Here is a 25,252-nt window from a genome sequence, read left to right as displayed (position 1 = left end):
ACACAACAAACCCTGTGTTCATACCCCTCTCCCTGATATCCCAGATCTTCCTGATCCTTCTTTCCAACCCACCTCAGAGCCAGGCACAAGCTATATACCCGAAGAATACATTAACTGAATTCAGACTTCAGACTTTTTCTGGAGCAAAGAGGTGTCAATACTGAGGGTCTTTGAGACTGGTAGCATCTTTTACTCCATGTCTACGGTGCATTTATTATGGAGCTATTTAAAGCTTTGAGAATGTAAACAAGTGATGGTGATTTTAACTGTGTATATCTGTTGCTACTGTGCTTTACCCAAGTCAGACTTCCATTTTTTTGTTGGAGTGGGATCTGCAGTAGGTCCTTGCGTTAATGAATTCAATTTTACAAGAGAGAATAGAGAAATATATATACAATTCTCTACTATATTCCTTGAGAATTTCCCAGAAGAAATACCTACTGGTTTTACTAAACTGATTCTTATGCTAGGAACCAACAGAAAGAATTTAAAGGAATCTGAGCCTCCTTATCGATGAATTTAACATTATAAGCAACTACTTTTTCAATAAAATATTTACTTTTCCTACTCCAGAACTGAGAGAGTTTTTGAATTACAATAAGAGCCTGGTGCTTACACCCACTTCTGCAGTTTCGTTTGCAGCGCAAGGCACGCAAGTGACTCGCCTGCAGACACACTGCGAGCCAGGAGCTCAGCCGGGGCCAGAGGCACCTGAATTCTTTGCTCTATCTTTTTGATCAGTTGCCATTCTCCAGGGCATTGACTAAATATGTTGGGATTTAATTCATTAATGAAGAGGAATAATTCAGATTGTTTCACTCACAAAAAATGTGGTAACCAAATTCTTGTTGTGGAAGTTAGAGTTTCTGCTGGGATTAAAGGAATTTGGCTGATTTAGCCCTAAAAATCTAACCCATTGACTCTTGCCACTGTATTATTTTTGTCACGGAAAATTTGTGCTTCCAGTTGGCTTTGGCTTAGTGGATGGCTGTTGAACTGGAAGCCTTTTTTAACATGTCACTACTCTCTTCCCTATCTGCACTCCAATGTGTCTCAATTTCCATTTCAAATAAAGCTCAGATCTGTCTAATCTTTTGCTTCTTCAACATTTTCAAGGAACTGTAAATTCCACAATTTAATTAATGGGTCAAAAAGGCTGAGCTTTCTTCATGCAAAAGAGAACCTTACAGTGATTAATTAAAATTGCTATCACTGTTCCAACTTGCTAGATAGGAGCAAGCATGGCATATTCTGCTAAGGACATTACAGAGTGCAAAACAAAGTGAGTTGAACTTAGAGAAGTAAAGGGAGAAGTGATTATTACAAATGGCAGAACATTTGCACTATGCGGAGACCAAGTTTTAAAGGACTCTGCCAAGAATTATGATGTTCTTAAATTTGATCAGCCTTAATACTCACTCTCTTGTGCTGTGAGATGTCTCTGAAGTTCAGATAGCTTTTAAACACACACCATTTTACCCTTACAAAAATGGAGGAGGAAAAAAAAGTAATAGTTATATAAACTCTGTAAAGTAACAGTACATCATACAGTCTCTGCTGGCTCTTATAGAAGGAGCTAAGTAATGAGAACTAATTTCCAGAACAGTGTTGACATACAGAAGACAGAAAACAAATGAAACAATATTAATTTGAGATGCCATCAGACAGATTAAGGAGAAATCCTTTAGAGTGTTGGAGAGGCATCAATCATTTCATTTGTCAATTACTTTAGGCCTTATTTATCAAATTTTAAGATGTCATACTTCTGAATAAAATCAAATCTTGAACCTGAATTTGAGGAAGAACATGCTGGTCCCTCTGAGCTTGTTTGCTTGTTTGTTTAGTAGGACAGGTAATAAGTGCTTGGTTCTTTTTAATACAAATTTTGGAGTGCTGTGTGGTTTTTTGTTTGTTTGTTTGTTTTTGTTTGTTTGTTTTTTGTTTTTTTTTTTCATTTGTTTGTTTGTTTGAAAGCTTTTGTGGAGTGGTAGCATTGTAATTACCACCATGTCTTGGCTAATCTGTGTTTAAACAACTTTGGTTTTTGCCTTGATTCTCTGTGTATGTCAGAGCCACAACATTCCAGTGCCTGAAGCAAGATAAATCTAAATGCATTATCTGTTTTTCTATCAAGATAAATTATCTATTTTCCTATCAAGAAGATATTCACTTTGCAGGTAGGGACCTAAGGCCAGAAACTCAACAGATGCTTGCACAGAGAAATGGAGCTAGAATATTGTTCTAAGGATGTGGCTCCAGAGGTGCCCTCTGGTCAGGAACTCCTGAATATTTGGAATATTGCTGGCATAACTCTGCCCCCAGCAGCTCTGCCCTGATCCAGCTTGCTCCAGTGGAGGGGATGATTCTTGAGCAGCCTTTGTTGCAGACTCCATGCTGAAAATTTGACTGTGCTACTTTGTGACCAAGGGGTCTGTTTCATCACATATGGGAGCTAAGGTAGCACTGGATGTATTAGCACATGGGTCTGGACTACATGCACCACAGCCGTCATGTTGGAAGGGGACAAGTATGAAGAGTACATCTCTTTCACATGCTGCTCTTCCCACTTAGTACAAAAGGTACGCTTAGGAAAACCTAACTTTAACTACCACCTTGGGGCAAATTACTGCTGTAGGAGAGCTCCTGTCTGTGTTCAGTGCAGCAAGAGCAGCAATACTCATGCCAGGGGTAGTCTGAGTACAGGCACAAGATGCTGAAGTGGTAATACTCACCAATGCAGTACTTCATTTTTAAACACCTCCTGTGACTGCAGTCAGCAAGAGGAATTAAACATTTTCTCCTGCTCAAAATGTAGGGAACCGGGGTGTTTTCACCCTGTGCAACAGAGCGCTGTGTTACAGTGCACTGGTGGGGCAATAGCTCCGGGTCCGCAGAGGGGTGGGCAAGCAAATGTAGCAGCTAGGGATGGGAGGAGCCAGCAAAATGGAAGATTTTGAGTTATTCTCACTTGAACAGATCTGTTTGCCATGTGATTCCGTCTCTTGTGCCTTTCTCTGATGAAAAAAACCCAGTCATTTCACTTTTTAAAAGACTTTTCACAAACTCCCAGTGAGAGGATTCCCCAGGAGAAACAGCAGGTGAAGTTCCGGCAGTGGATAAAAGGAGTTGTTTCCCTTTGTGCATTTCAGAAACCTCAACTTAACCTGTTTTCCTTCTTTCATCCGTACACACACGTCCTGTTGCTAGCAGGCCCGCCCTTCGGTTAACAGTTTAAATGCAGATCAGCGTGACTTGACTTTAATCACCAGGTAAAGGCCACTGACAAACAGCTTTCCCAGTATGCATCCTGTACATACTTTTCCCTTTCCACACTGCATTTAGATCTGGAATTAACCCCCCAGGCCCCCCACTAGCACGAGCTCCAAACCCCCCTAGCGCTGCCATCTGCTCAACACCTAACAGCACACCCCAAGTCAACGACCAACAGCGGAAGATGCCATCGGCTTTTGACTCAATTCCTCCTCCGGGCCACGGCCTCCCCATGCTCTCTCTATTTATTCCCCTCGACGCCAAGCCATGGGCTCCGGCTGCGAGAGCGGTGAGCGCTCGGGCTCCGAGCGGCAGCGGCCCCGGGGGGAGCAGCGGTGGGTGGCTGCCCCCAGCACGGCGCAGACAAAGCGCGGAGGCCGATTCCCCGCAGCAGCCGGCAGCAATTGCCATGACAACCAGCAAGCTGATTACTCAATTACAGCGTTCCTTTTAAAAAGTGACATAAAGCCAAGGGACAACACATCCTCGGCTTCCCGTGGTGCCTGGTTTTCAAAGCGCCGAGCTATGTTTAACTTTTTAATATACCTTGTGATTATGTTTGCCAACCTGGTTCTGGATCTCTTGTATTATTATTATTATTATTATAATTTTATCCCCGTGTTCTTTGAAACACTGAGAAAGTAAAAAGCCACTTAAAACGTACAGTTTTTCTTGTTGCAGGAAAACATGCAGGTGCAATCAACACCCAGTGTAAAAGTGTTACTGGTATGGGAGGACCGTGACAGATGCACACTTGGGAGAGTGCTGGAGCCATGACCAAGTCAGGAGAATGTGCCAAACCTGCTCCAGGAAGCCTCAACAGAGCTCCTCATGCTGCCATCTCTGAAAATGAGTTGTCTCTTCATGTTGTGCATCCTTGACGTATCTCATGTGCTTCTGTAGGTACCACCATGCTGGTTTCCGAGATGATGAATTTTCCATCCTTTTGTCTGAGTGTAGATTACCAGATATTTTTCTACAACAAAAGAAGGGGAAAAAACGAGCAGACACATAATATTCAGTTTCATTGTTTTGTTGAGATCAGTTCAAATTTATGACACAAACTGTGCATGAACTGAGAAATTCCTTTTGGTTTTCATAGGAATATAAAAGATGTTACAGCACCTTGAGGGTCTGGTCAAGGTGTCAGACATTCATTATGTCAGACATGATAGAGGTGGACAGTGAGAGATGTCCTGTACCAAGCAAAATAGACCAGCGAATGCCAGAGAGGGAAATAGAAGTACAGAAATAGAAAGTAGCTTTGCTGCTGACCTTGCTTGGATTCACAGGATCACAGAATAATTTAGGTTGAAGAGGATGTCTAGAGGTCACCTGGTCAAGGCCTCGCTCAAAGCAAGGCCAAAATCAAAGTTAGGTCTCCTGACAAAGTTACTAGGCCTTTTCTAGACAGAGGAAAGGGCAATTCAGGGCCTTTTCCAGCCAGGTGTGGAGTATTTGCATGGACAGCAAAGCCCCTGGCTTTCTGGTCCCTGCTCCAGGGTGTAAGTGTCCTCACTGCCATCAGTCTGGCTGCTGTCCTGCTCCTGTCCCACACACTGATGCTCTGCTGCGTTTCTGCTCTAGCAGATCATAGGAGCATCTCTGCATCAATTCTTAGGGACAATGGTTCCAGAATGAAACTGTTTTCACATCTTCCTTGTCCTTCTAAACTGGGAAGCTAGGGTGAAGAGGCTCTTGGATTTTGAAGGAAGCTGTCCCAAAACACCAGTGTTGGTTACAACATTCATTCATGATTTAAGTAAAGAACAAGGCATGAGATTTTAAACCCATAACTTGTAAAGGACTGAGTGCTACTTTTGTTGTTTTGAGGTAGTGTCTGGGTTTATTAGAAACATTTTTACAAGTGTTTTTCACTTGTCTCTGAAGCTGCTGAGAAGTTCAGGCCATAAATAGGCTGTGTGACTCTGCAGAGACAGATTAGCAGGATTAGTGTCACCATTCCAAAAATTTCTTGACAACATTTTCTTCCTCTCTTCCTTCTCTGTGCTTGGATCAACTCCCCAGACAGCAGACCAAACACTTCAGCTCCAATGAACTCATGACTGAGGATTCACTTACTAGGTCCTAAAGAAGAACCATCCTTATCTTCGTGTCTTCAGTATTAATGCTGTAGGAGAAGAAAGACCTGAAAATGTTTTTACTGAATAGTGGTGTGGTATTGCATGGCATCCCAAGTTGCTGATTTCTTGCAATAGTCACTCTCTCAATATACTTAATTACACTTAAAGGGATTCATAACTGAAAACCACATCATTTTTTGTTAATAAGCAGAGACGAAACCTTGCTTTTAATCATGTATCCGACTCTTACATGTCAGAAAACAAAAATGGCAAATCTGCTTATATATGGATTGGTTCCTCAAGCAAAGCTTTCCCCATGTGAGGGAAGAGGGAGAGAAGCCCAGAAGTTCAGGCTGTGAGTGACAATTCTGTTCTAGGATAGAAGTTCATCCCCAGCCTCTTTTTTTTTTCTATTTTGGTCTCTTTAGAGCAAGGCCACCTCTCCTGAGGCTGCTGCTGAAAAAGAGGTATTGTTTAAATCTCAGCCTTCTGGATTTCATAGTATACTTCAAAGTTCTCTGTGTTGTTTGTCCTTCAATGATCTTCCTGAGATTCAGCTCAAAGTATAGGCATTGGAATTTAGCACTGGTTCCAGCCGGACTGATGGGAGAAATTCCAAGTTGGGGACTGGTGTCACCTGCTGAGATTTCAACCAAGAGACCAAGTGGGAGCTGCTGAGACAAAAAAATCAGGCTGCTCTAACAAACAAGGCTTGTTCCTATCTGCCAACATGATACTCTAGGGCCATATTAGCTCTCTTCTTCCCACCCAAATATGAACACACACTTAATGCACAAATTTCCTCTATGCATGGCTTACTTAAGTGCAGGTCCTGGGAAGGGAAATCATCCATGCTGGACAGTTTGCTATCCCTGGCGAATATTAGACTATTTTGGTGACATCTAGACTATGATCTAGGTCCACCCCAAGCTCTAGAAGTTCCTAAATCACAGATTGTGAGGGGCTGGAGAGTTTATCTCAGAAAACAACACTCCATCTTTACTGTTCTCTTTCCCCTAAGCACTTACTGCTGACTGCTCAGAGATGGGGTGAGAATATTCTAATTGCCCAGGGTACTGTTGGGGCAAGGCTGAGCAGCAGGTGGTTTGTAGGGGAAGGCTGAGAGCTCTTTTAGTTAACCAGAGAGGAAAAAGCTTCCCTACCCCTCCCAACGAGCAGAGCTAAAACACAAGGTCCAACCCATTCAATGAATTCTATGGAAGACAGATGGGTATATGACCCTTTCCAATTCCCCCAGCTCCTCTTAAATTGATTTGTGTAGAGTATAAACAGCAACAACATGTTGAGGGGAATGGAAAACCAAAATAAATGAACTGTTTCCGTGCATGTATTTACTCATGCCATATCACTCTTCAGCATTTTTAAACTAAACCACCGTCCTCCTCAGTGAAATGATTGATTAAAAAGTGCCTGATTATTTCAGCATTATTTGCTTTGCAAGCTGCATATGGTATTTTATTTCAAAGCTATGAAAATATAATCTGATTCTCGAACCCATGGGACAGAGGAGCTGAAGATACGGTTTTCCAATCATCTCATTTCAGTGTGTGATAGAGTTGTCAACCTGGCATTGTGCAGGTGAGGGAGATGGCCTGCAAGCCATCTGTGTGAGACAGTGCGAGATGTAACTTCACAGGTGTTTGTCAAGAAGGTGGGGACAAGTTCAGAACAGTAAATTGCTGCTTTCTGCTCCTTATTTAATGAGTCAGCTTCCCAGAAAAGCACACGGTAGAAAGCAGAGGTAGAAGGGATCAGCAGGAATCTTATCTGAGCCATGCTACAATCCATTTCCCATGCCCACGCATTATGAAGGAGCAGAGATGTCCTCATGACATGCAAGGATACACTGGCAAGTGAACAGAGTATGATGGAAGTGTAGGACAACTAACCCACAATTAGCATTTCCATGTTTAGCCGTGACCCTGTAAATGCATCACTTGTTCCTTCAGAATATACACTATATTTTGCACAGGCATATAGGCTGTGTTTGTAGACATTACCAGCAGCAATAGGTCCCATCTTTTTTGTGTACCTTGCATTCCTAAGCACAGAGAACACTCATGGCAGTGCCCTGGGACTACGATGAGACAGTACATGATAGCACAGCTTTCCCTAATCCTAATTCTCTCTTCTTGCTTTTTTTTCACTTCAGAGACAGAAAGTTTGGCACTTTACCCAAAGGGACCTAGTCCAACGTGCTGTATTTAACTTTAAATTTGGCCCTTTGTGAGGGGCTTGAACCACGTGGCTTCCAGGGGTCCTTTCCAACCTCAGTGGTTCTGTAAACCCATGGCTTCTGCTGAGTCTGGGTAACAAAGCATCTGTGGTTCCAGTAAAATTTACATAGAATTCTTTGGTTTTGTGCTTTGGTATTGAGAAAGACTGGAAATGCCGTTACAGCCTTATTTTTAACATGCGGGACTGTGAGGGCAGACTCTAGGGAGTCAAAGTAAGTAGTTATGATGCACATAAATAAGTGGTCAGCCAGAAAAATAACTAAGGTAACCCTGGCAGCTGTTTCTCCATACCTTTAGCCTCCAGCAGCTGTTCTGCTTATCTGGGCACCCTGTGCAAACAGAGCAAAGCTTCTCCAAGGGCTTGTGCCACATACTCTGCCTCATCTCTGTGTGCTCACTTGATCTGTCTAAATAAAGCTACTCTTTAAATTCAATAGATATGGATAGGAATCTGAAAAAGTTTGCAGATCTACAGTGGGGTGGAAAATCTTTGCTGACCATTGGGACCTTATAGGATACATAAGTATGAGCTGAGTGTCTGATAGGGTAAAGACAAAAAAAAAATAGCAAAAAATCTTGCTATGTAAGACAAGCTACACATAACAGTACCTCATCCCTTTGCCTTCTTTTCCTTAAAAAGTCACTGAGAACCAGAGCTGGGAAAACAAATCTCACTAATAATGGGCAAGTATATATATATATTCCAAAAGGTGGCTACATAAATAACATACATGATCCACAGTGTTTGAAATGGGCTGTGTCTAACAGGGTGTTATCCTGTCTGCTCTCAAAGCTTCAGACACAGACAAGGGTATTTTTCAAAGCACTGGCAGTAAGCTAAAGAGGATTCAGTCTGGGATATCTAAACTATATGTTTACATCATTATACATCGAAAGCACACTTTCTTTCAACTGGTTAGTTGAACAAGAGCAGCCTTCAGATGCGATATATCATTTGTAAGGAGACCAAGTTGTTGCATCTTTCCTGCCCCTGCTTTTATCCTTTTTCTTCACCCTCAGTGGTAGCTTCTCTTTGCTGTGTCAAGACACAAAATTAAACAGAGCCATCTCTTCCCTTTCTCCTACCCCTATTTATTTTGCAAATGGTAATGATAAATCACTTAGGGATCTATTTTGTGTGCAATGGGGCTGTGCATTTGTAAGTTTTCTCAGTGCATCATTATTTTCTCTCATGGTCATAAAAGCACGCTTCTGAAGACATCTCTTGGGGATGATAAACCATGATGCTGGATGAGATGAGCAGAGGCCTCAATTTTCATTTATTCTCTCTGGGTTTTATTTTATTTATATATTTTTGGGAAACTGGAGTTTAGACAATTTAATAGACTAGAAAAATAATTGAGAGAAAGATCCAGCCATCCTTCCTGCCTCCAGGGACACACAAGCCATTTCACTGGAGACATAGTTGGTAAGGAAGTTTATGTTGTTATCATTAGAACTCTTGCTTTGAGATAACTATTGAAAAGGTAGAATTCAAAGAGAAGTGACACCTACTTTCACCTGTGATAGCCTTGGAGTGAAATGGGACTGCTGTCATCTAATCCAGACAGGAGCCCCAGAGACAGAGCAGCTCACGCAATGCTATCAAAACAAAGTACAACCAGTTCCTTGAAAGTCGGAAGTCAGAAAACACAGCCTCACTTGAAGGTGTTGAAGGTTGCTTTATATCCTCATTGCAGCTATTACCCTAGATATTAATTTGTGCTGCGCTGGGGCATTTCATCTGCTCTTGTTAAATTAACAGTAATTAGCAGCAAATACCCTCTGTAAACCTCACACAACAATCCTGTCAAAGAGAACAGATATTAGAAAATACCAGTTCTCTGACCTGTGTAATGTTCTGTGGTTCAGTTCCCAAAACTCCACAAATCAACAGTCCTTCACAAGCTCTTCATTAGAGCTTCAGTAATTTCTAAAGCAAATAAAGAATCAACAACAACCACTCCCAATTAGCTGGCTTGGACATCTTTCTCCTAGGCTGTCATACCACAACCATAGGAAAAAAAAAAAAAAAAGTAAAAGAATCATCTTTATTTATTCAGTAGGAGTCTCACACGACTATCTATTCACTTATGAGACCCACATATGGACCAGCACCTACTGTGCTAGGTGCTGCACAAACACACAGTCTATTAAGGATGATTTAGACATCAAGAGTGCATCAACTGATGGTTACTTAAATTGGTACATACCCCTCGAAGTGGATGGATCTACAGCTGCCCAAAGAAGGCCCTGCTTCCAGTGGGCATAAGAGTATTGAAATCAGTCTTGTCTTTCCAGTTGTTTTATTCTATTTTTGCTACTTTGTGAGAATACAAATAAAAATGGAGCAAAGGTGAGACTTTCATTGAGAGCCTCTGCTTCTCCATCCAATACGGTTTTTAATATATAAAACTGAACTGAAGCACTTCATCAAAATGTTTCATCTGTGTCAACACTTCTGGTAGCTTTGAGGTAGCACTGTTAATGCATGGACATCCATCATGCCTTTGTAGCAAAAAGATACCCCAAGGAATAATTTAGGGACCTTCTCCCAGGGATATTGCACTGTGCAAAGCCAGTATTTTATCCACTTGACAATGGGAATATTGTTTTTGACAGTTTTATACGCCTGCGGTATTACTGCTATTTATCTTCAAACACCTCCAATGATGCTGTGACCTCACATTGCCCTATATGCATAAGCAATCCTGGCCTCCACTTCCATTCCTGAGAAGAGAGAGGGGGGAGTAGGTCAAATCTGTAATCCTGAGGAGATTGTCTTTGCAACCAACTTTTACAAACCCAGATGAGACACCTTGGAAGCTGACTTTGGGACCTTGTACATATTTTCTGCAGAGACAGTTCAGCTCTAATGGAGTAGTCTTGATACAAGACATGACAATATCATGTTGAGACAGTCAGCTGAGTTCTTTTGGCAGGACCTTTGGTTTTAGCTTATCAGTTATTCAAATCTCTGTGCACAGAACTAAGATGGATTATTTTTATTTTTTTTTCATCATGAGTTTGTGAAGATATAAATGTAGAGGTTGCTAAATCCCTGATATCGATGTTTGGGAAGAACATTCAGCTTTTACTGTAAAAAGAACTCTCCAGTAGAATCTGCCAATATCGTGGGAACATTTTTTGTTGTTGTTGTTCCTTCCACTGTGTTTATATTAGCCTTTGCAAACAATTACACAAATATCAGAGTCCTAATCTAATGCTACAATGTGGTCTCCACATTTTAGAAAATGTTCAGTGTTTTGTGGCTGTTTCTAGTTTATCTGTCTCAAATTAAGGTTGATTTTCTGAGTGATACGCTTTTAGATTCTGGTAAGCTATTTTTCCACTACAGAGAGCCTTCAGAGAGAGAGGGAAAAATAGTATTTTTAATTAAATAAATATGCAATACTTAAATATGCTAAAAGAACATGTTTTACATCTATGTGCCCTGACTTCTGCTGTATGATCATCTGGTAACACAAAGGTAAGATAAAGAAGTTGAGATCTGCCTTTGCAAAACTATGAGGAACTAGGTTGCTAAAGAAGTCACCACAGATTTTTCTTGGTGAGTTCTACTAGAAATGCTGATGCTTCTCTGTTTGAGGGATAGTAAAAGACACGGTTATAAGTAAGGGGGAGAGAGGAAAATAAGGAAAGAGTTCCTCGTCTTTAATGATAACTCCATTATATCCTCTCATTACAGTAATTGCAGGTTTTACTAAAGATTTTCCCTTCCTGCAAGCTCTGGAGAGGCTGGGAATTTAATAAACAGTTTAGAATAATACCAAATGGGGAGGCAAAAGGTGAAATTACCACTTGGATATATTTATCCTTCAGCTAAACTGTACAGGATCAAGGGGTCACCCAGCAGAGATAATTGCTAATTAAGCTCAGAGGGGCAGGCAACAAGCCAGGCAAACATCCTTGTGTTGCATTGGGCTGCCAATTGATTACAACTTAAGCCCTTGATTAAACTTAAGAATTGATTAATTGATTAATTCTTACACACTTTCCAAAACGGACAAGAAGGAAGGAATACCAAAGCAAGGCCATTGCACTCACCTCCAGGTGATTGTCAAAACACAAAAACTTTGCAGTCTTGTCATGGTCCCATTTACGGTTATTTCCTTAATGTCAGTACAGGAGCAGAATGATCTCATGGCTCGGGTGCTGAAAAGGGAATCAAATAATGTGTGTTCCGTGCTGGCTCTGCAAAAGATTTGTTCTCACTAGAAGGCATTTAATCTCTCTCTTCCATCATTCATCATCTGCAAAGCGACAAAGAAAGATTATTTTTTGCAAATGCCCCTGGGCAGGGTTCCTGTACAGATCCATACACGTAAGAGATTTGAGGCTCTCGGGGACTTCTGAAACTTTCAAATTCAGCAGTCAATAATCATGCAATTGTTGTTAAAGAAATTAAGTCATGGAGATATGTTATAACAATTTCAATTGATAGATCTTAAGACCAAGAAGTACGATCAAGTCTGAAACAGCCTCAAAACATAGACCACAATTTAATTTCAAAACAATCTGGCTGGTAAGAAAGATGTCATTACTAAACTATTTAAATCAGAAACATTTCATACCTTTTCCTCATCTGGTGCTTTTGTGTGGATTCCTGGAAATATGAATGCCAGCTAAGTTAGACAATCGTTGAGAACAAATATCCCATTATTTTTCACTTGCTTCTCTATATAAATGTCATTATGTAGTATTTATTTATTCATGTGAGCTTATGTTACTAATGACTAGATGAAGTCCTAAGCAACTTTTATTTTTTTTTAGTTAAAGGAAATATGAACTTCCACCATGATATCTCCCAAAGCCATAGTTGCAGCATATTTTTTCACAAACCTATCCCAAAATAGTTCTGTCTCATCACAATCAAAACCTAGTAATGAATAGCATACGTTATTCCTCTTTCTGAACTTGCTTAACAAGTCATTGCTATCTTGCATGTTATATTTTTCCACTATAAAAAAACAATGCACTGAGGTTTAAATATTCCTCTCCCAGATAAAAGTGCATTTACTTCACAATGGTTTAACGTGTACTTACAATTAAATACTTAAAGAGTCCTTAGTAAGTCCTAGATATCAGATAATTCTCCCTCGTGTTCAAAGAGCATCGCTGTTATTAAGCAGACAGATGCAGTCAGAAGTCTTGTGGGGATAGTGTTAAAAGGTGACCACTAATCAAATGGTAACTCACAAGAAACCCTTGGGGAGAATGGCTGGAAGTGATACAGTGACCCCAGAGTTTGCATGTACAACAATAACTTAGGGACAAAACAACATTCTTCTCAGTGAAGGCTGATTTCATAATGAAGCTTTTGCTTTTGTACTGGATCCCAGCTGCGAGGCAGCATAAGTATCTTGGGAGATGGTTAGCTGGATGACACCAAAGGAGAAAAATCTCTTAAACACATCTTATCCATGTGCCTTTTCATTTATGTATTGTCTATAGTGGCCTGTCAGGTGATTTCAGGACACGTATCAAATAGTCAGCATTTGGGTACAAAATCCTCGTTTCTTACTAGGCTTTTGATAGCCTCTAGAACATCACCACTTATTATTCAATGGGGTTTACAGCCACATCCCTAGGGAAGGGATTACCTAGTAGTAATCTACCTATCTAGCTTGACAGTATCTTGGACTACAGGGAAAAAGTCCTTTTCTGATGCTAAAGGACTCTGAAAACAATCTATTCTTCTCAACAGAACTATTGCTATACACATGCTAGAAACCAACTCTGTGAACTTGGAATCAAAGATTTTCTTTCAGGGAGACTGATGTCCTTATTTAAGAAAACTGTGTAGAAAATTAAAGTGAAAGTAATTTTCAACAGAGGATAGGAAACAGTGAGGAATAAATCCAATTTGGTGACAATTGGTTGTACAGTACCTGAATGATTTCAAAGCAGGTCTGTACAGTATGGTTCTCTGGAAAGCTTTTCAATCCAGTAACAACCACTCTTAATCAGCAATAGTTCCCTTCCCATCTCGGTGTAAGACGAGCATATGAACTGGATCCTTCTCTTTTTAAACATGGGAATTCACTCTTGTGTCATATTGGCTGCTGAAGGCATTTACAGCATTGTGTGTGTGCTTTTGGAAGAATGCAAGGAGCAGAACCCATAGCAATGGGAGGGCAAAGGGGCTCCCCAACCCCATTGCATGAGCACAGAAGACAGGAAAATATTTCACCACAAGGGTGAAAATATGGTGCAGAGTTGCCAGTTTCTAGTGTTCGGAGTAGTTCTGGGAGCAATACAGATTGTATGTCCTAGGTTTTCAGCACCCAAGTGGGCATGTCTTTGTGGTGGTGTGCTGGTCAGTACACACATGACAGCCTCTTACATCTGGTTTGGGGGCCTTTATAAAGACTAAAAATAAATAATAATAGCAATAATTAAAAAAAAAAAAAAAGCTCTTCAAATTCTAATCCCTATTTCTAACTTTCAACGAGAAGATCCTAGGTGAGTCTGAGGAAATGTGTCTCTGTACTCAGCCAAGGAGGAGCAGTTCAGCCCCATTGTTTCTTTCCCTTTCAGTGAAAAATGCAGACAAGCACTCAAAAAATTTGTATGATTTTTTTTTTCCCTAATTACACCATATTATTCTTTATTATTATCTTTATGAAAAATAGAGCTGTCGCAAGTCTGGAATCAGTATGCCTCCTACATTTCTCCTTAAGCTACTTTCCCTGCAGGCACACTATCTATTTCTCTTTCCCTTGCTCTGTTTTGCTCTCATTCTGCTTTGTTAGTAGCTTTGTTTTAGACAGGATTATTTTTTTTCCTAGCCAATACTGAATGAAACCCTCTGCTTATCATGTCCTGTACTGAAAAGGAGAAATCTTCAGAAAAAAACAAAGAGCAGATGAATGTGAGAGGACAGGTGCAAACTCTCCTGACGAGGCTATCAAATAAAAGCAGGGTGAAGAGAAGCTTTGCTAGTTAACAAAGGATGCTGTTTGGAGAAGACTGTGCATATGAACCATCCTTTCCCGTGTTGGAATGAATGTGGGTGTGAAAGAGTATCAGCGTGGGAGAGAGGCAAAGAGCTCTGTGTCTGCATGTGTTGGCTGGTATGGGGTGCTAGGACTTTCCTACAGTGGCTAACTGGGCCTTAAACTTTAAAAAGTGCAAAGGTTTTAATATAAACAGAGGTGCATTTGCTCAGTTCATGTCCTCATGTACAGAGCTGCTCATGTGTAGTGGATCCCTGGATCCCTGCTGAGCAGAGATCACAGCTGATCTCTGCATGTGCCCTAAAACCCAACCAGACCGGGAGGTTTCAGACTTGCTACCCATTTCCCACAGCATGTGCAATGGGTCTGGGCCAGGAATTTCCAATCCCCCTTTTCCATGTCTGACTTACTGCACAAAGGTCAAAATAAAATCCTCTAATTCCAACCAGAGGGAATTTCTAGGTGAAAAATGAAAATGCCAGAGAACTCAAACACTGCTGGCATTGCCGGACAGGGCACGCCAGGTCCGGGCAAGCTGGGCTCTCAGCCTGGCAGACTGCCTGTCCCTGGCTCTTTGGGCCACCAGCAAATCTGGGAGGGCTACTGTGTTCATTTGCTTTCTTATAAAAGTCACAGTTCTCTGGCTATTAATAATTGTAGACTCTCAATGGTATATAATTGTTAGCTGTATAAGACATATCTTTTCCTATTCTCTAACTCCTACTGTCACCTTTCAGTAGCTGAGGGGTGCTACATGTCTGTCTGCACCCAAGACATCTGGGCTGCCCCAGACACACACATTTGAACTGTCCATCTTGCTCAGATTCTGCAAGCATCAAACACAACCGAATTACTCAGAGCAATTGCTCTTGCTCTTATCTTGAAGTGTTCTTTGATCTTGCAGAAGGGTTTGTGAATTCAGTGTCTTGTCCATTATTTTCCACCTATATTAACTGATGCAATGACAGATAAACAGTTGCTTTTTTTTTTTTTTTTTTTTTTTTTTCTTTTTTTTTAATCAGAACAGAAACATTGAAGGAGAGGAGAGACCATCTTCTTCTGTAACTGGGGCACAGTAATAAAGGCTTCAATATAGGCTCGTATGAGCTGTGGGAATGGGAAGGTTAGACCAATAACAACTTCTGCCAATAGAAAAAGTTGAGCCATAAGACAAAATTATATTCTTTTTTTTCAGGCTGTCACTAGTAGCTGAGCTATAACGCTAATCTGTGAAGCTAATTTAGGTACATCTGGATGAGCTGGTCGCCAATTGTTACATCTGCAATATACTGCAGAGCTGCTGATGTTTTTTAAAGGAATGCAGCCAAGAGGTTGGGAAGCTTTGCTGTTTTATCAGCCAAAATCCTGGCATAACAATAACCCTGTGCCTTCGCAAAACATACGTTAGGAAAGTTAGCAGCATCACTTTCACATTTCTCCCTTGCAATTAGTTTGTCCCCTTTCTTCAGTGTAAGTATAACCATGAGAAAAAATAGTCTTTCCTAGAGGGATATCTGAGTACTTTTCAAATGCTGTCCCAGAGGGAAGCCGAGAAGCAAATATCATATTTTCTTTTTCAGACTTCAAATGCCCATCGACCCTTAGAAAAGTGTCTTATTTAGCTCATTATTAATAATCTGGCTGTTAGGTTGAATTGCTAAATGAATCTGCAGAAAAATAATGTGTGTACTCCAGTTGTTCAATGTTTAGATTCATCCAAGCGTTTAAGAACTGTCAAACAAAATACACTGTATTCAAGGGAATATATTCATTGAAAGATTAAATTAGATGCTGCAGTAAAGCAGTAAAGCCCCCCATTGCAGTGGAGAAGCATTTCAAGCTAACAAATAACTACAGCGTTATTATAACAAGACCTAGAGGCATGTGATTTCAACTGAGTGCTCTGTGTGCATGTATTTTTTTTCCAGGCTGAGCAAAGAGCAAATAGTAGTTGGTATGGAACAGAGCTGTTCCATTAAACATTTCTGAAAGATTTTGGAGTTTTTCAAAGATTTCTTGCTGAGTAGTTACCCTGACCCCTAACTTTGGCTTTCTTTCCATCTCCTTCTTTAGAAACGTGGAGAAGTTAAGGAGGTCTGGGCGGGTATCAGCATCCTGTGATACCTCTTGACAGGCCAAAGTCCCAAACATGTACACCACAGAGCTATCATCAGAAGATGAGCGGTTATCAAAGTCACAGCCATCCTCGGTCTGCCAATCAACACCGATCCCAGCACGTGCCATCACCCTCCAGGTAACCAGGAATGCTGGGGAAAGCACAGATTTCAAAGCAGAACCTCTCCTTATTCACTGTCTGCAGAGTGTACAGGACTTACCTAGGCTGCTATTGGAGTCAATTCTGTGCTGCTTCAGTTGCCACTGTTCAGGTCTCTCCAAACTCCTATCATTATTTGTTTGAGCCAATATACCCAAATTCTGGTTCCCCTAAACCACGAGTGAGAAGTAGCTTCCCAGAGTAGAAATCCTACCTCTATCGCTCTGAAGTTTTGGGCCTGAGAAGTTCCATCTCTCCTTGCTTCCTCTTGCTTCCTGATATTTTATTATTATTATTATTATTATTATTATTATTATTGTTGTTGTTGTTGTTGTTGTTGTTGTTGTTGTTGTTGTTGTTGTTCTTATTATTATATTATTATTTTCCACCTACATTAATTGGTGCTATTATGGATAAACAGTTTAAAGAGTTATCTTTTTTTTTTTTCTTTTTCTTTTTCCCTTCTCCCCAGACAGGCTGCAAAGCCTAGGTTGCTTTTGCCATCAGCTATACTCTAACTTCTCAAGGTAAAATCCTGTCTCTTACCTCCTATGGAACTTGGGAACAACCCCTCCTTCTTTGTCCTTTAACAGGACTTAATTATTCTTTACCCTTTGAAGTGTTAAGGTTTTTAAAGAATAAGGCCTCCTTTCTTACCTGTGTTTCAGACCACAAACCAAAGTCTACAGGGAAGCCAAAAGGAAAACATGTACAGATTTAAGGCCAGTTGCAATTGTGCCATGCAAGATATGAATGTAATGTGGTAATGTTCACACTTAATATGCTGTTAATATACTGTTCACTTGATTAATATCCAAGGTTTAGTTTCACCAACTACAGCTGAGCCCAGCACAATTACTCCTTTTTTGGTATGTGGATCTAGAACAAGAAACAACTTTAGATGCTGCTATAGAGCAGGAGACAACTTATAAGAAATCCAGGATCCAGGATGCAGTACATTCAACCATTCAACCATCAAACACCAGTGAAACAAATATTCATGTGGAAGTAAAAGCTTTCTGACACGGGGTTGCATACTTATGCCATCCTACACAAACTACAAATGTCTCTGTGGAAAGTATCAAAGATGCTTTATAGTACAAGACAGGTTATGAAAATTGTTCTTTACCCAGTTGGATACAGCGACTTACATGTAAGTGGAGAAGGTTGAATAACAACCACTAAATAATTTATTCAAGGAATTGCTCAACTTTTTTTCCGCAACTCTTATCTGACGAATATCTGTGTAAGCACAGGGACTTCTTTGTACCTGGCTGTTGTGGTGCAGTAAGGATCTTACGAAGGCATTTTGGAATTTGATTGCTATTAATTTCAGGTCATTTACATCACTGGAAAACTTCCAGTTCCACTCAGTGAGGTTGCGACCAAGAGGTTCTTTTGAATCCTTATATTCAGAGTATGTGCACACATGTATATAGCCAGCAGCTGAAATTGGATTTACCACATATCAATATAAACAACCAGAAGGGCCAGTGGTGACTAAACCACTGTCCAGGGTCATACCCGAGGTGTAGAAAATACTAGGTTTTCGTCTGGCAGAGCCAGACTTGCTGTAAGTGCACCTGGTTTGTGGACCAAACCATTATACAGGAGAGAGAACCTGGATGTCACGCACTGAAAAGCAAAATATGGGCAGCATAGCTATTTCCTAGCAGGAGGACTGAGTGCTTGCAGTAACTATATATATGCCTTAATTCTTGTCAACATCTAGATCTGATAAAGGATTGCATGAAAGGAAAGTGGGCAGGGCACCAAGTGTAAATGACCAAAAGAGGACCCTTGAGTTAGGTACTGCCAATGTTCTCCTCAGGATATTTTCTAAAGACAAGCTCCAGTGTTGAAGTTTGCTTCTGGTTTTATTTTTCCCCATGAAAACAGTTACTTTGGTATTTATTTAGACATTTTTTGTTTTTAATTTCTCTGCAATGTCCATTTTGGCTGCAACCCACAGGGCTATTTAAGAAGACCTGGATTGGACCAGTACATTTATGGTAACAGAGGAGAGTGGTTTAGACCTTGAAATAAATCTCTTCTTAGCCTCCAGATGGGAATTATTCAGTCTTCTTTGTTGCCCCTAAGGATGTAACCCTTTTTCATCCAAAAGAACTTCTCCCTCCAAGGTTTTTCATGCTGCAGCCTTCCCCTTTTAGCTGGGAAAATACAATTGAAAAACCCATCCCATTTATTTCAAGAGCTTTTATTATTTTAAGAGCGTTTCTCCATCAGGGATGAACGAGGTTATATTTGATAAATCAGGGGTTGGGTCTCAGGTGAGATACTCTTGTCTAACCACATGATGCCATGCCTGTCAGGCTGGTGTGCACCTTGCCCAAAGTGGCACACAAACCCAGAGCAGCTGAGCTGCTGCAGTCCCTGATGATGGAGAGGGAACAGGGCCCGGCCCCCAAGGAGGACAGACCACCAAACGTGTTTAGGCTGTGCTCTACCACACATTTGGAAAGACTGACTGCGTTTATCTTTCCTCAGGAGCGGGCTTAGCATCACTGGTACACACCACCCCAACCCGCAGCTCTGCTCGCCGCAGCATCCCCAAAGCCCTTCCGGAACACCAGAACAAAACAAGATGAACCAGCCGCAGTCTGTAGCCACCTAATTGAAAGTTTCAGAGCCTGGCAGGCTCTGTTATCCCAGATCTCTGGCGGAATAGCGTATTCCAAGCTTCCCCCAATTATAGCTACCAGCAGCACAAGCAGCAGCTCCTGCGCTGGGCTTGGTCCTCCCACACACCCGTTCCTCTCGGGTTTGTTGCCTCAGGACCGAGTTGCTTGGCAACAGGACTGTGCAGCTTTGGTAGACAAAAGCTATTATTTCTGTCACACAGATGTGCTAATGTGATTATTGACTGGGGGGGTTGGGGGGGGACAGGTCAGATTTCTGATACTTGACAATTCCCAGGCAACCGGCTTTTAAGGGAGAAAGGCAGAGAACCCAAAAGCCAAGGCAGCCAAGGCGAAGTGAGGGGGCAGGCAGCTGGCAGGTACAGCAAGGGGCAAGATAAACATGCCCAAAGATTTTCCAAAAAAAAATGTTTCATCCAAAAAATTAACGAAAAGAGCAGTTTGATGGGTTTTAGTTGAGGTTTAGCTGGGGAACTTCTACCGAGTTCCTCCTGAATTCCAGCTGATGCTCTGGATGCAGGCTGCATGTAGTGACCCCGGTACTCAGCCACGTCTCACGGAGGAGCTGCCCTGGAAGAGAACCTGCAGCTCTGCAAATGCTGCTGATCCGACAGCTGGGTGAACAGAAGCCCCCAGGACCTCACAGATGCTCTGCAAGGAAAAACCTCCCTGGCTAATTGCTCTTAGGATCACTCTGATCCTAAAAATGTTAATTTCACCACTTTTATGATAATTTGGACCAAGACCAAATGGCTAAAACAAAAATTCATTTTCCTTTCCTTTCCTTTCCTTTCCTTTCCTTTCCTTTCCTTTCCTTTCCTTTCCTTTCCTTTCCTTTCCTTTCCTTTCCTTTCCTTTCCTTTCCTTTCCTTTCCTTTCCTTTCCTTTCCTTTCCTTTCCTTTCCTTTCCTTTCCTTTCCTTTCCTTTCCTTTCCTTTCCTTTCCTTTCCTTTCCTTTTCTTTCCTTTCCTTTCCTTTCCTTTCCTTTCCTTTCCTTTCCCCCCCTTTTTTCCTTTTTCCTTTTTTTTTTCTTTTTTCCCCTGCCACCTCCTGTCTTTCAATGTTCACATGTATGTGTATTCATGGAGGGAAGATAATGCCATAGCTGAGCAATGACCATTTCTGGTTCCTAGGTTACTCATTTTGCAGGTTTATACAGGCAGATTTGGATATCTGGGTGGCTTTCCATCTATGTCACTTTTTAACCAGAACCAAATAAAAACCTGCCCATCCTCTGAGTTTCTACCAAGCCAGCTTGTGTAATGCTTTTCTCTGGCTGAGCATATCTGTGGGAAGGAAGAGCTCTGCCCTTTCCTTCCAGGAGGTGCTGAATGCACCCCTGGTGCCTGGCTGCTGCCATGCAGATCCATAAGGCTGCACGTCTCTGTTTTACTGAGCAGAGCTTTCCCAGTATTGCTTGAGTGTTTGACCACTCTCAGATGTTAAAGTGTATCAAACATAGGATTTTATTTGAATTTCTACATAGATCAGTTTTGTTTTTTCTCACTTAAAGCCTTTCAACAAGAATTTTCCCAGACAAACAGCATTTTCTTATTGCTGATGTCCAAGCCTTATTGCTGCATATTCACCAAATTGCACAGTCCACTGTTTAACAAAGAATGTTCCAGGCTCTATACAACTGAGGTTCACCCTGCTCATTGCCTGCACTTCTCTCCATCATTACTACTTTTTAAACAAATAGATAATGTAACTAAAGTACCCAACCAAATATCAATAGCAATGAGCAAGGCTAGGTGAAACTGAAACTCGTTATTCAAAACATGTGTTCGTGCTATTCTGATGAGTGCTTTTCAATAGAGGTACGATCCTTGCAATGACAGTGCCCATTTTGTTGCCGCTTCTCCTGCTTGTTATTTTTCTAGCATAAGGTGTGCTGTTCAGTGTAATGAGGCATGACAGACACCAAAGGAAAAGCTCTCTCGGGGAAAAAGGATGGCCCAGTACTATTTTGCTGGCAAAATAGAATTGCAGTGACTAGAGCATGAAATGCACTTTTCTGCTTTCTTTGGATGTGAATTAACAGGAGGGAGGTCAAGGTAGTAGTAACAAATGTCCCTTGGTCCATGCCTAAAACTTGACTTGCGCCTGGAGCCAAATGCCAATCCAGCATGTAAAATGGGGAGTGTGTGTGAGGGAGGGAAATTATTTCTTTCCACTTTTTTTTTTTTTTTTTTTTTTTTCAGGGAAATTATCTCAAATGTGGAAGAAATAAAAATGGGTGAAAAAGTAACTTGGGTGTTGGTTGGGGTTGTGGGAGGGTGGGAAGAGATTTCAGTGTTCATCTCCATTCCAGAACAAAACGAAAACTAGACCTTTAAAAGAGCCTGTGGGGGATTTTTTTTTTTTTTTTAAAAAAAAAAAAAGGAAAAAAAAAAAAAGAGGAGCACATAGCAGATTGCTGGGGTATTCTTTTTGGCTGGTATTTTGTTTTGGCTTCCCTTTCAATTTGGAGTGAGTTGAAAAGATGAAAATCTTTCTACTTGGTTGTAAAAAAAAAAAAAAAAAAAAAAAAAAAAAAAAAGATACTAAATACAGATACTAAATACTTTGCCTTGCCTTGAAACCAAATATTTTTCTCCTGAATTTTCAGGTGGGCCATAAAACTGAATCAAGTCAGGAGAGTAGCCACATAGTTCATCTGGCTGTGAGGTAAGACCAGAAAGACCTCCTGAGCTGATGTTTCCCTCTGCATATATATGATATATATGCAGCAGAGTGCAGCAGTTGAATGGAAATGAGGTATCTCTAGACGTTATGTACTGCAAAGTACACTGTATGGATGTTTACAAATCTTAGAGAAACAAAGGGTCCCTTCTGTAACACAACTTCCACCCATAACAGGAATTTGGTTTTAATTTTTGCTTTTCCCACAGAGCTGAAACCATGGCTTGAATGCTAGGATCCATAATAACATTCAGATCAGTTATCAGGGCTTACAGTGTTGTATGTTTCTGGGAGTTGATAGGTGAAATGGAAAACAATAGAAGAGCTTAATTAAAAATAAAAAGAAGATTGATTTTGGATAAGCTAGAAATTGAAAGCTGGAGCCCTAAGATGCAAGTAGGAAACATGCCTGCCCTTAATGAAATATTTAAATACGAGGATTGAACTCAAGACCTGCATCTACCCAGCAGTGAAAGAAGCTGAGAATCCCTGCTGAAGGGCTGCATCTGTTATAAAAATCATCTTCCAGCCATGGCTTCAGTTCCTTTTGCAAGAAATCAATTCCTTGGTGAAGCTACTTCTCACTTACAGTGTAAGTTACAATAATAGACTGCGGGAAAAATGCATTTTTGGCACCTTTTGGCTTAACCTACTTGAAAATGAACTTCTCCAGCTTCCAAAATGAGCAAACTTCTCTGCAAGAATGGTTGCAAGGGGAAGTCAATCTGTTTGTAGAGCAGTGAAGAAGTGTGATAAATTCAGATCTCCAAATCTTCCATTTATTATTACATGGTTCCCACTCAGGCAAACTTCTTACTCACTTTAATAACCATTGTGCTTTGATGGGAAGCAAGTACAGACCCCGGGATTTTTCCATGTAGCCTAAAAAATCCAAACGAATATTGATTAAAACTGAAATGAAACTAAGAGGCACAGTAAAAGCTGCCTGCCTGTTGCAGGTGATTTATTACACAACGCTGTGTTTTCCATTTGGCTCCTGCGCGGGTAGGCTCTGAATACTAGCCCTGAATTAGAGGATTTATTCTATTCAGCCACAGAACAAGTTCTGGCTGATACAAATACTTCTCACTGAAGGAACTGAGTCACAATTTCACAAATAAACCTTTTTTTTTTCGAGCTTTAATTGCCTAAAAAAGGAATATTTTGAGCACCGTTTCTAATAGCGCCATCTGGTGATTTCCAGGCAAAGGCTCAGGCTCCCCAGCCAAGCGACAAAGGCAGCCCGCAGCTCATCCACAACATATTCCTCCTGTACGTGCTGCCCCAGAACTTTGTGCAAGAATAAAACGCAGGGCGATAATTTAAGCTTTATAGGAATCCACTTACTGCAGAGAAATACGAGCAGAATTTGGTTTTGTATGTCATCAGTGCTCCCTCTGCTCTTACTTATCTCAAGATCTTGGTGCCTGTTCCTAGAGACATCAGCACAGGCATTACAGAGGGGCTGTTAAAATCCCTACCAATATAAGCTAGCAAGCAGACATGAGGAGGAATCCATTCCCATCCATACACCAAAGCAGAGCCCAGCTCCCAGTTCTCGGGACCTGTGCTCTTATCACCAAAGGATGCTTTAGCAATCTAATCTTTCCCCTGCTGTTAATTCTGCACTAGTTTCTCTGTTTTGTTAATAAAATCAAATGTCAGCCACGCCATGAGGAGAATGCAGTGGAAGACATCCTGCTAAAAAGCATCCAGCTGTGTTGTAGGTTTTCTTTCATATGAGCACCAGGAGAGATGGCAGCAGCTCCCAGCCTCCCTCTGCTCTGCACAGTTTTCCCACCGCAGAGTTCACAGCCTCTCCGGGTGTGCAGGCAAGGAGGAGAGGCAGAAACAGCAGTGACAGGATAAAGCAGGCTGCCTTACTTCCCCTGCAAGCCCTCAGAAATCAAGAGGGTTATGCAAAAGGCAGCAATGCTCAGAACTTGCCTCTAGGTGTTATGCCGTGCAGTGCCTTGTATGTGAAGACTTTGGCCTTCCCCATGAACACCAGTGAAAATATGGATTTGTCCAACGTCCAAAAAAAACAGATACTCCAACCAATGCTGATTTTGTCTCTTGAAATAAATACTAATAATACTAATAAAATAACAATAATAATTAAAAAAAAAAAAAAAACTTTCCTGCCTTATCCTACAGTGGAAGAGAGCTGTGGAAGATGAGTGGAAGATGGTTTACACACATTGGTGTAGGTTTTCCTTTCATTTCCCTGTGAGGAGGAAATCCCCATCTGACAGGCTGTCAGGCAGGGTCTCCACACCAGGGCAAAGCTGAAAACCCTCTTGGCAGGATTCAGGGAGCTGGGGTGTCTTGTGCACTTTCTGCAGGAGGCCCCCTACTATTTTCCTCCCTAACTTAATCATAGAAGAGCAAGCTAGAGGAAGGCAATTTTCAATAAGCCCATCAGCATAAAGAGCTGTAATGTCTAGACGCCTACCTAGGATCAGTACAAAATTCAGGATAAGAAATTCAAGGAGAGCTGGGCTTATAATAGAAATGTGGAGTAGCAGAAGTTCTGTGGGGATTTCAAGTGTAATTCAGCACATTTTGCCCTGCTGTGGCAGACACGTTTTTTTTGCAAGTGTGTAACGCATCCTCTCTGTTCTTTTGCCATAAGCTTCACTCCTACAATTTTTCTTCTTTTTGTTCCACTATTCAGCAAAGCAGAGACATAAAACACTGCCAGGGACAGTTCTGCAATCCCAAGGCTGATGTTGTGAGATAAGATCAGCTTAGCTTCAGGCAGTGCTGGTATCACATGTATTTATTTATTTTTCAAATGAACGCAACGTGTCTGTATTCAATGCTGAAGCTTAGATTATTCTGTTCCTTGTGTAGCAGACTTTGATAACAATAAGTCATTATATCATTGCATGGGTGATGGTGGCGCTCCAGTAACCTTTTAAAGCACAATTGACCGTCAGAATGACTTCATCCCAGCCAGTTTCCTATACTGCAAGATGCAGAGCTTGCAAATGGCAATACACCTACCTTAGCTCAAGATCCTGGTAAATGACAAAAA

General features: G+C 41.1%; 1 long non-coding RNA gene across 1 annotated transcript; it reads right to left on the bottom strand.

Annotated features, from left to right (window-relative positions):
- Nucleotides 1–5,233: 5,233 nt before the first annotated feature.
- LOC139998659 (uncharacterized) lies at nucleotides 5,234–19,679 on the bottom strand. Its single transcript, XR_011803362.1, has 3 exons — nucleotides 19,588–19,679; nucleotides 11,681–11,886; nucleotides 5,234–5,401 (listed from the first exon to the last, which is right to left on the bottom strand). It is a non-coding gene; the product is annotated as an uncharacterized lncRNA (long non-coding RNA).
- Nucleotides 19,680–25,252: the final 5,573 nt, after the last annotated feature.

The sequence above is a fragment of the Anas platyrhynchos genome, chromosome 14 (genome assembly GCF_047663525.1).
Source record: "Anas platyrhynchos isolate ZD024472 breed Pekin duck chromosome 14, IASCAAS_PekinDuck_T2T, whole genome shotgun sequence".
Lineage (NCBI taxonomy): Eukaryota > Metazoa > Chordata > Aves > Anseriformes > Anatidae > Anas > Anas platyrhynchos.
This window is presented reverse-complemented; position numbering and strand designations above follow the sequence as displayed.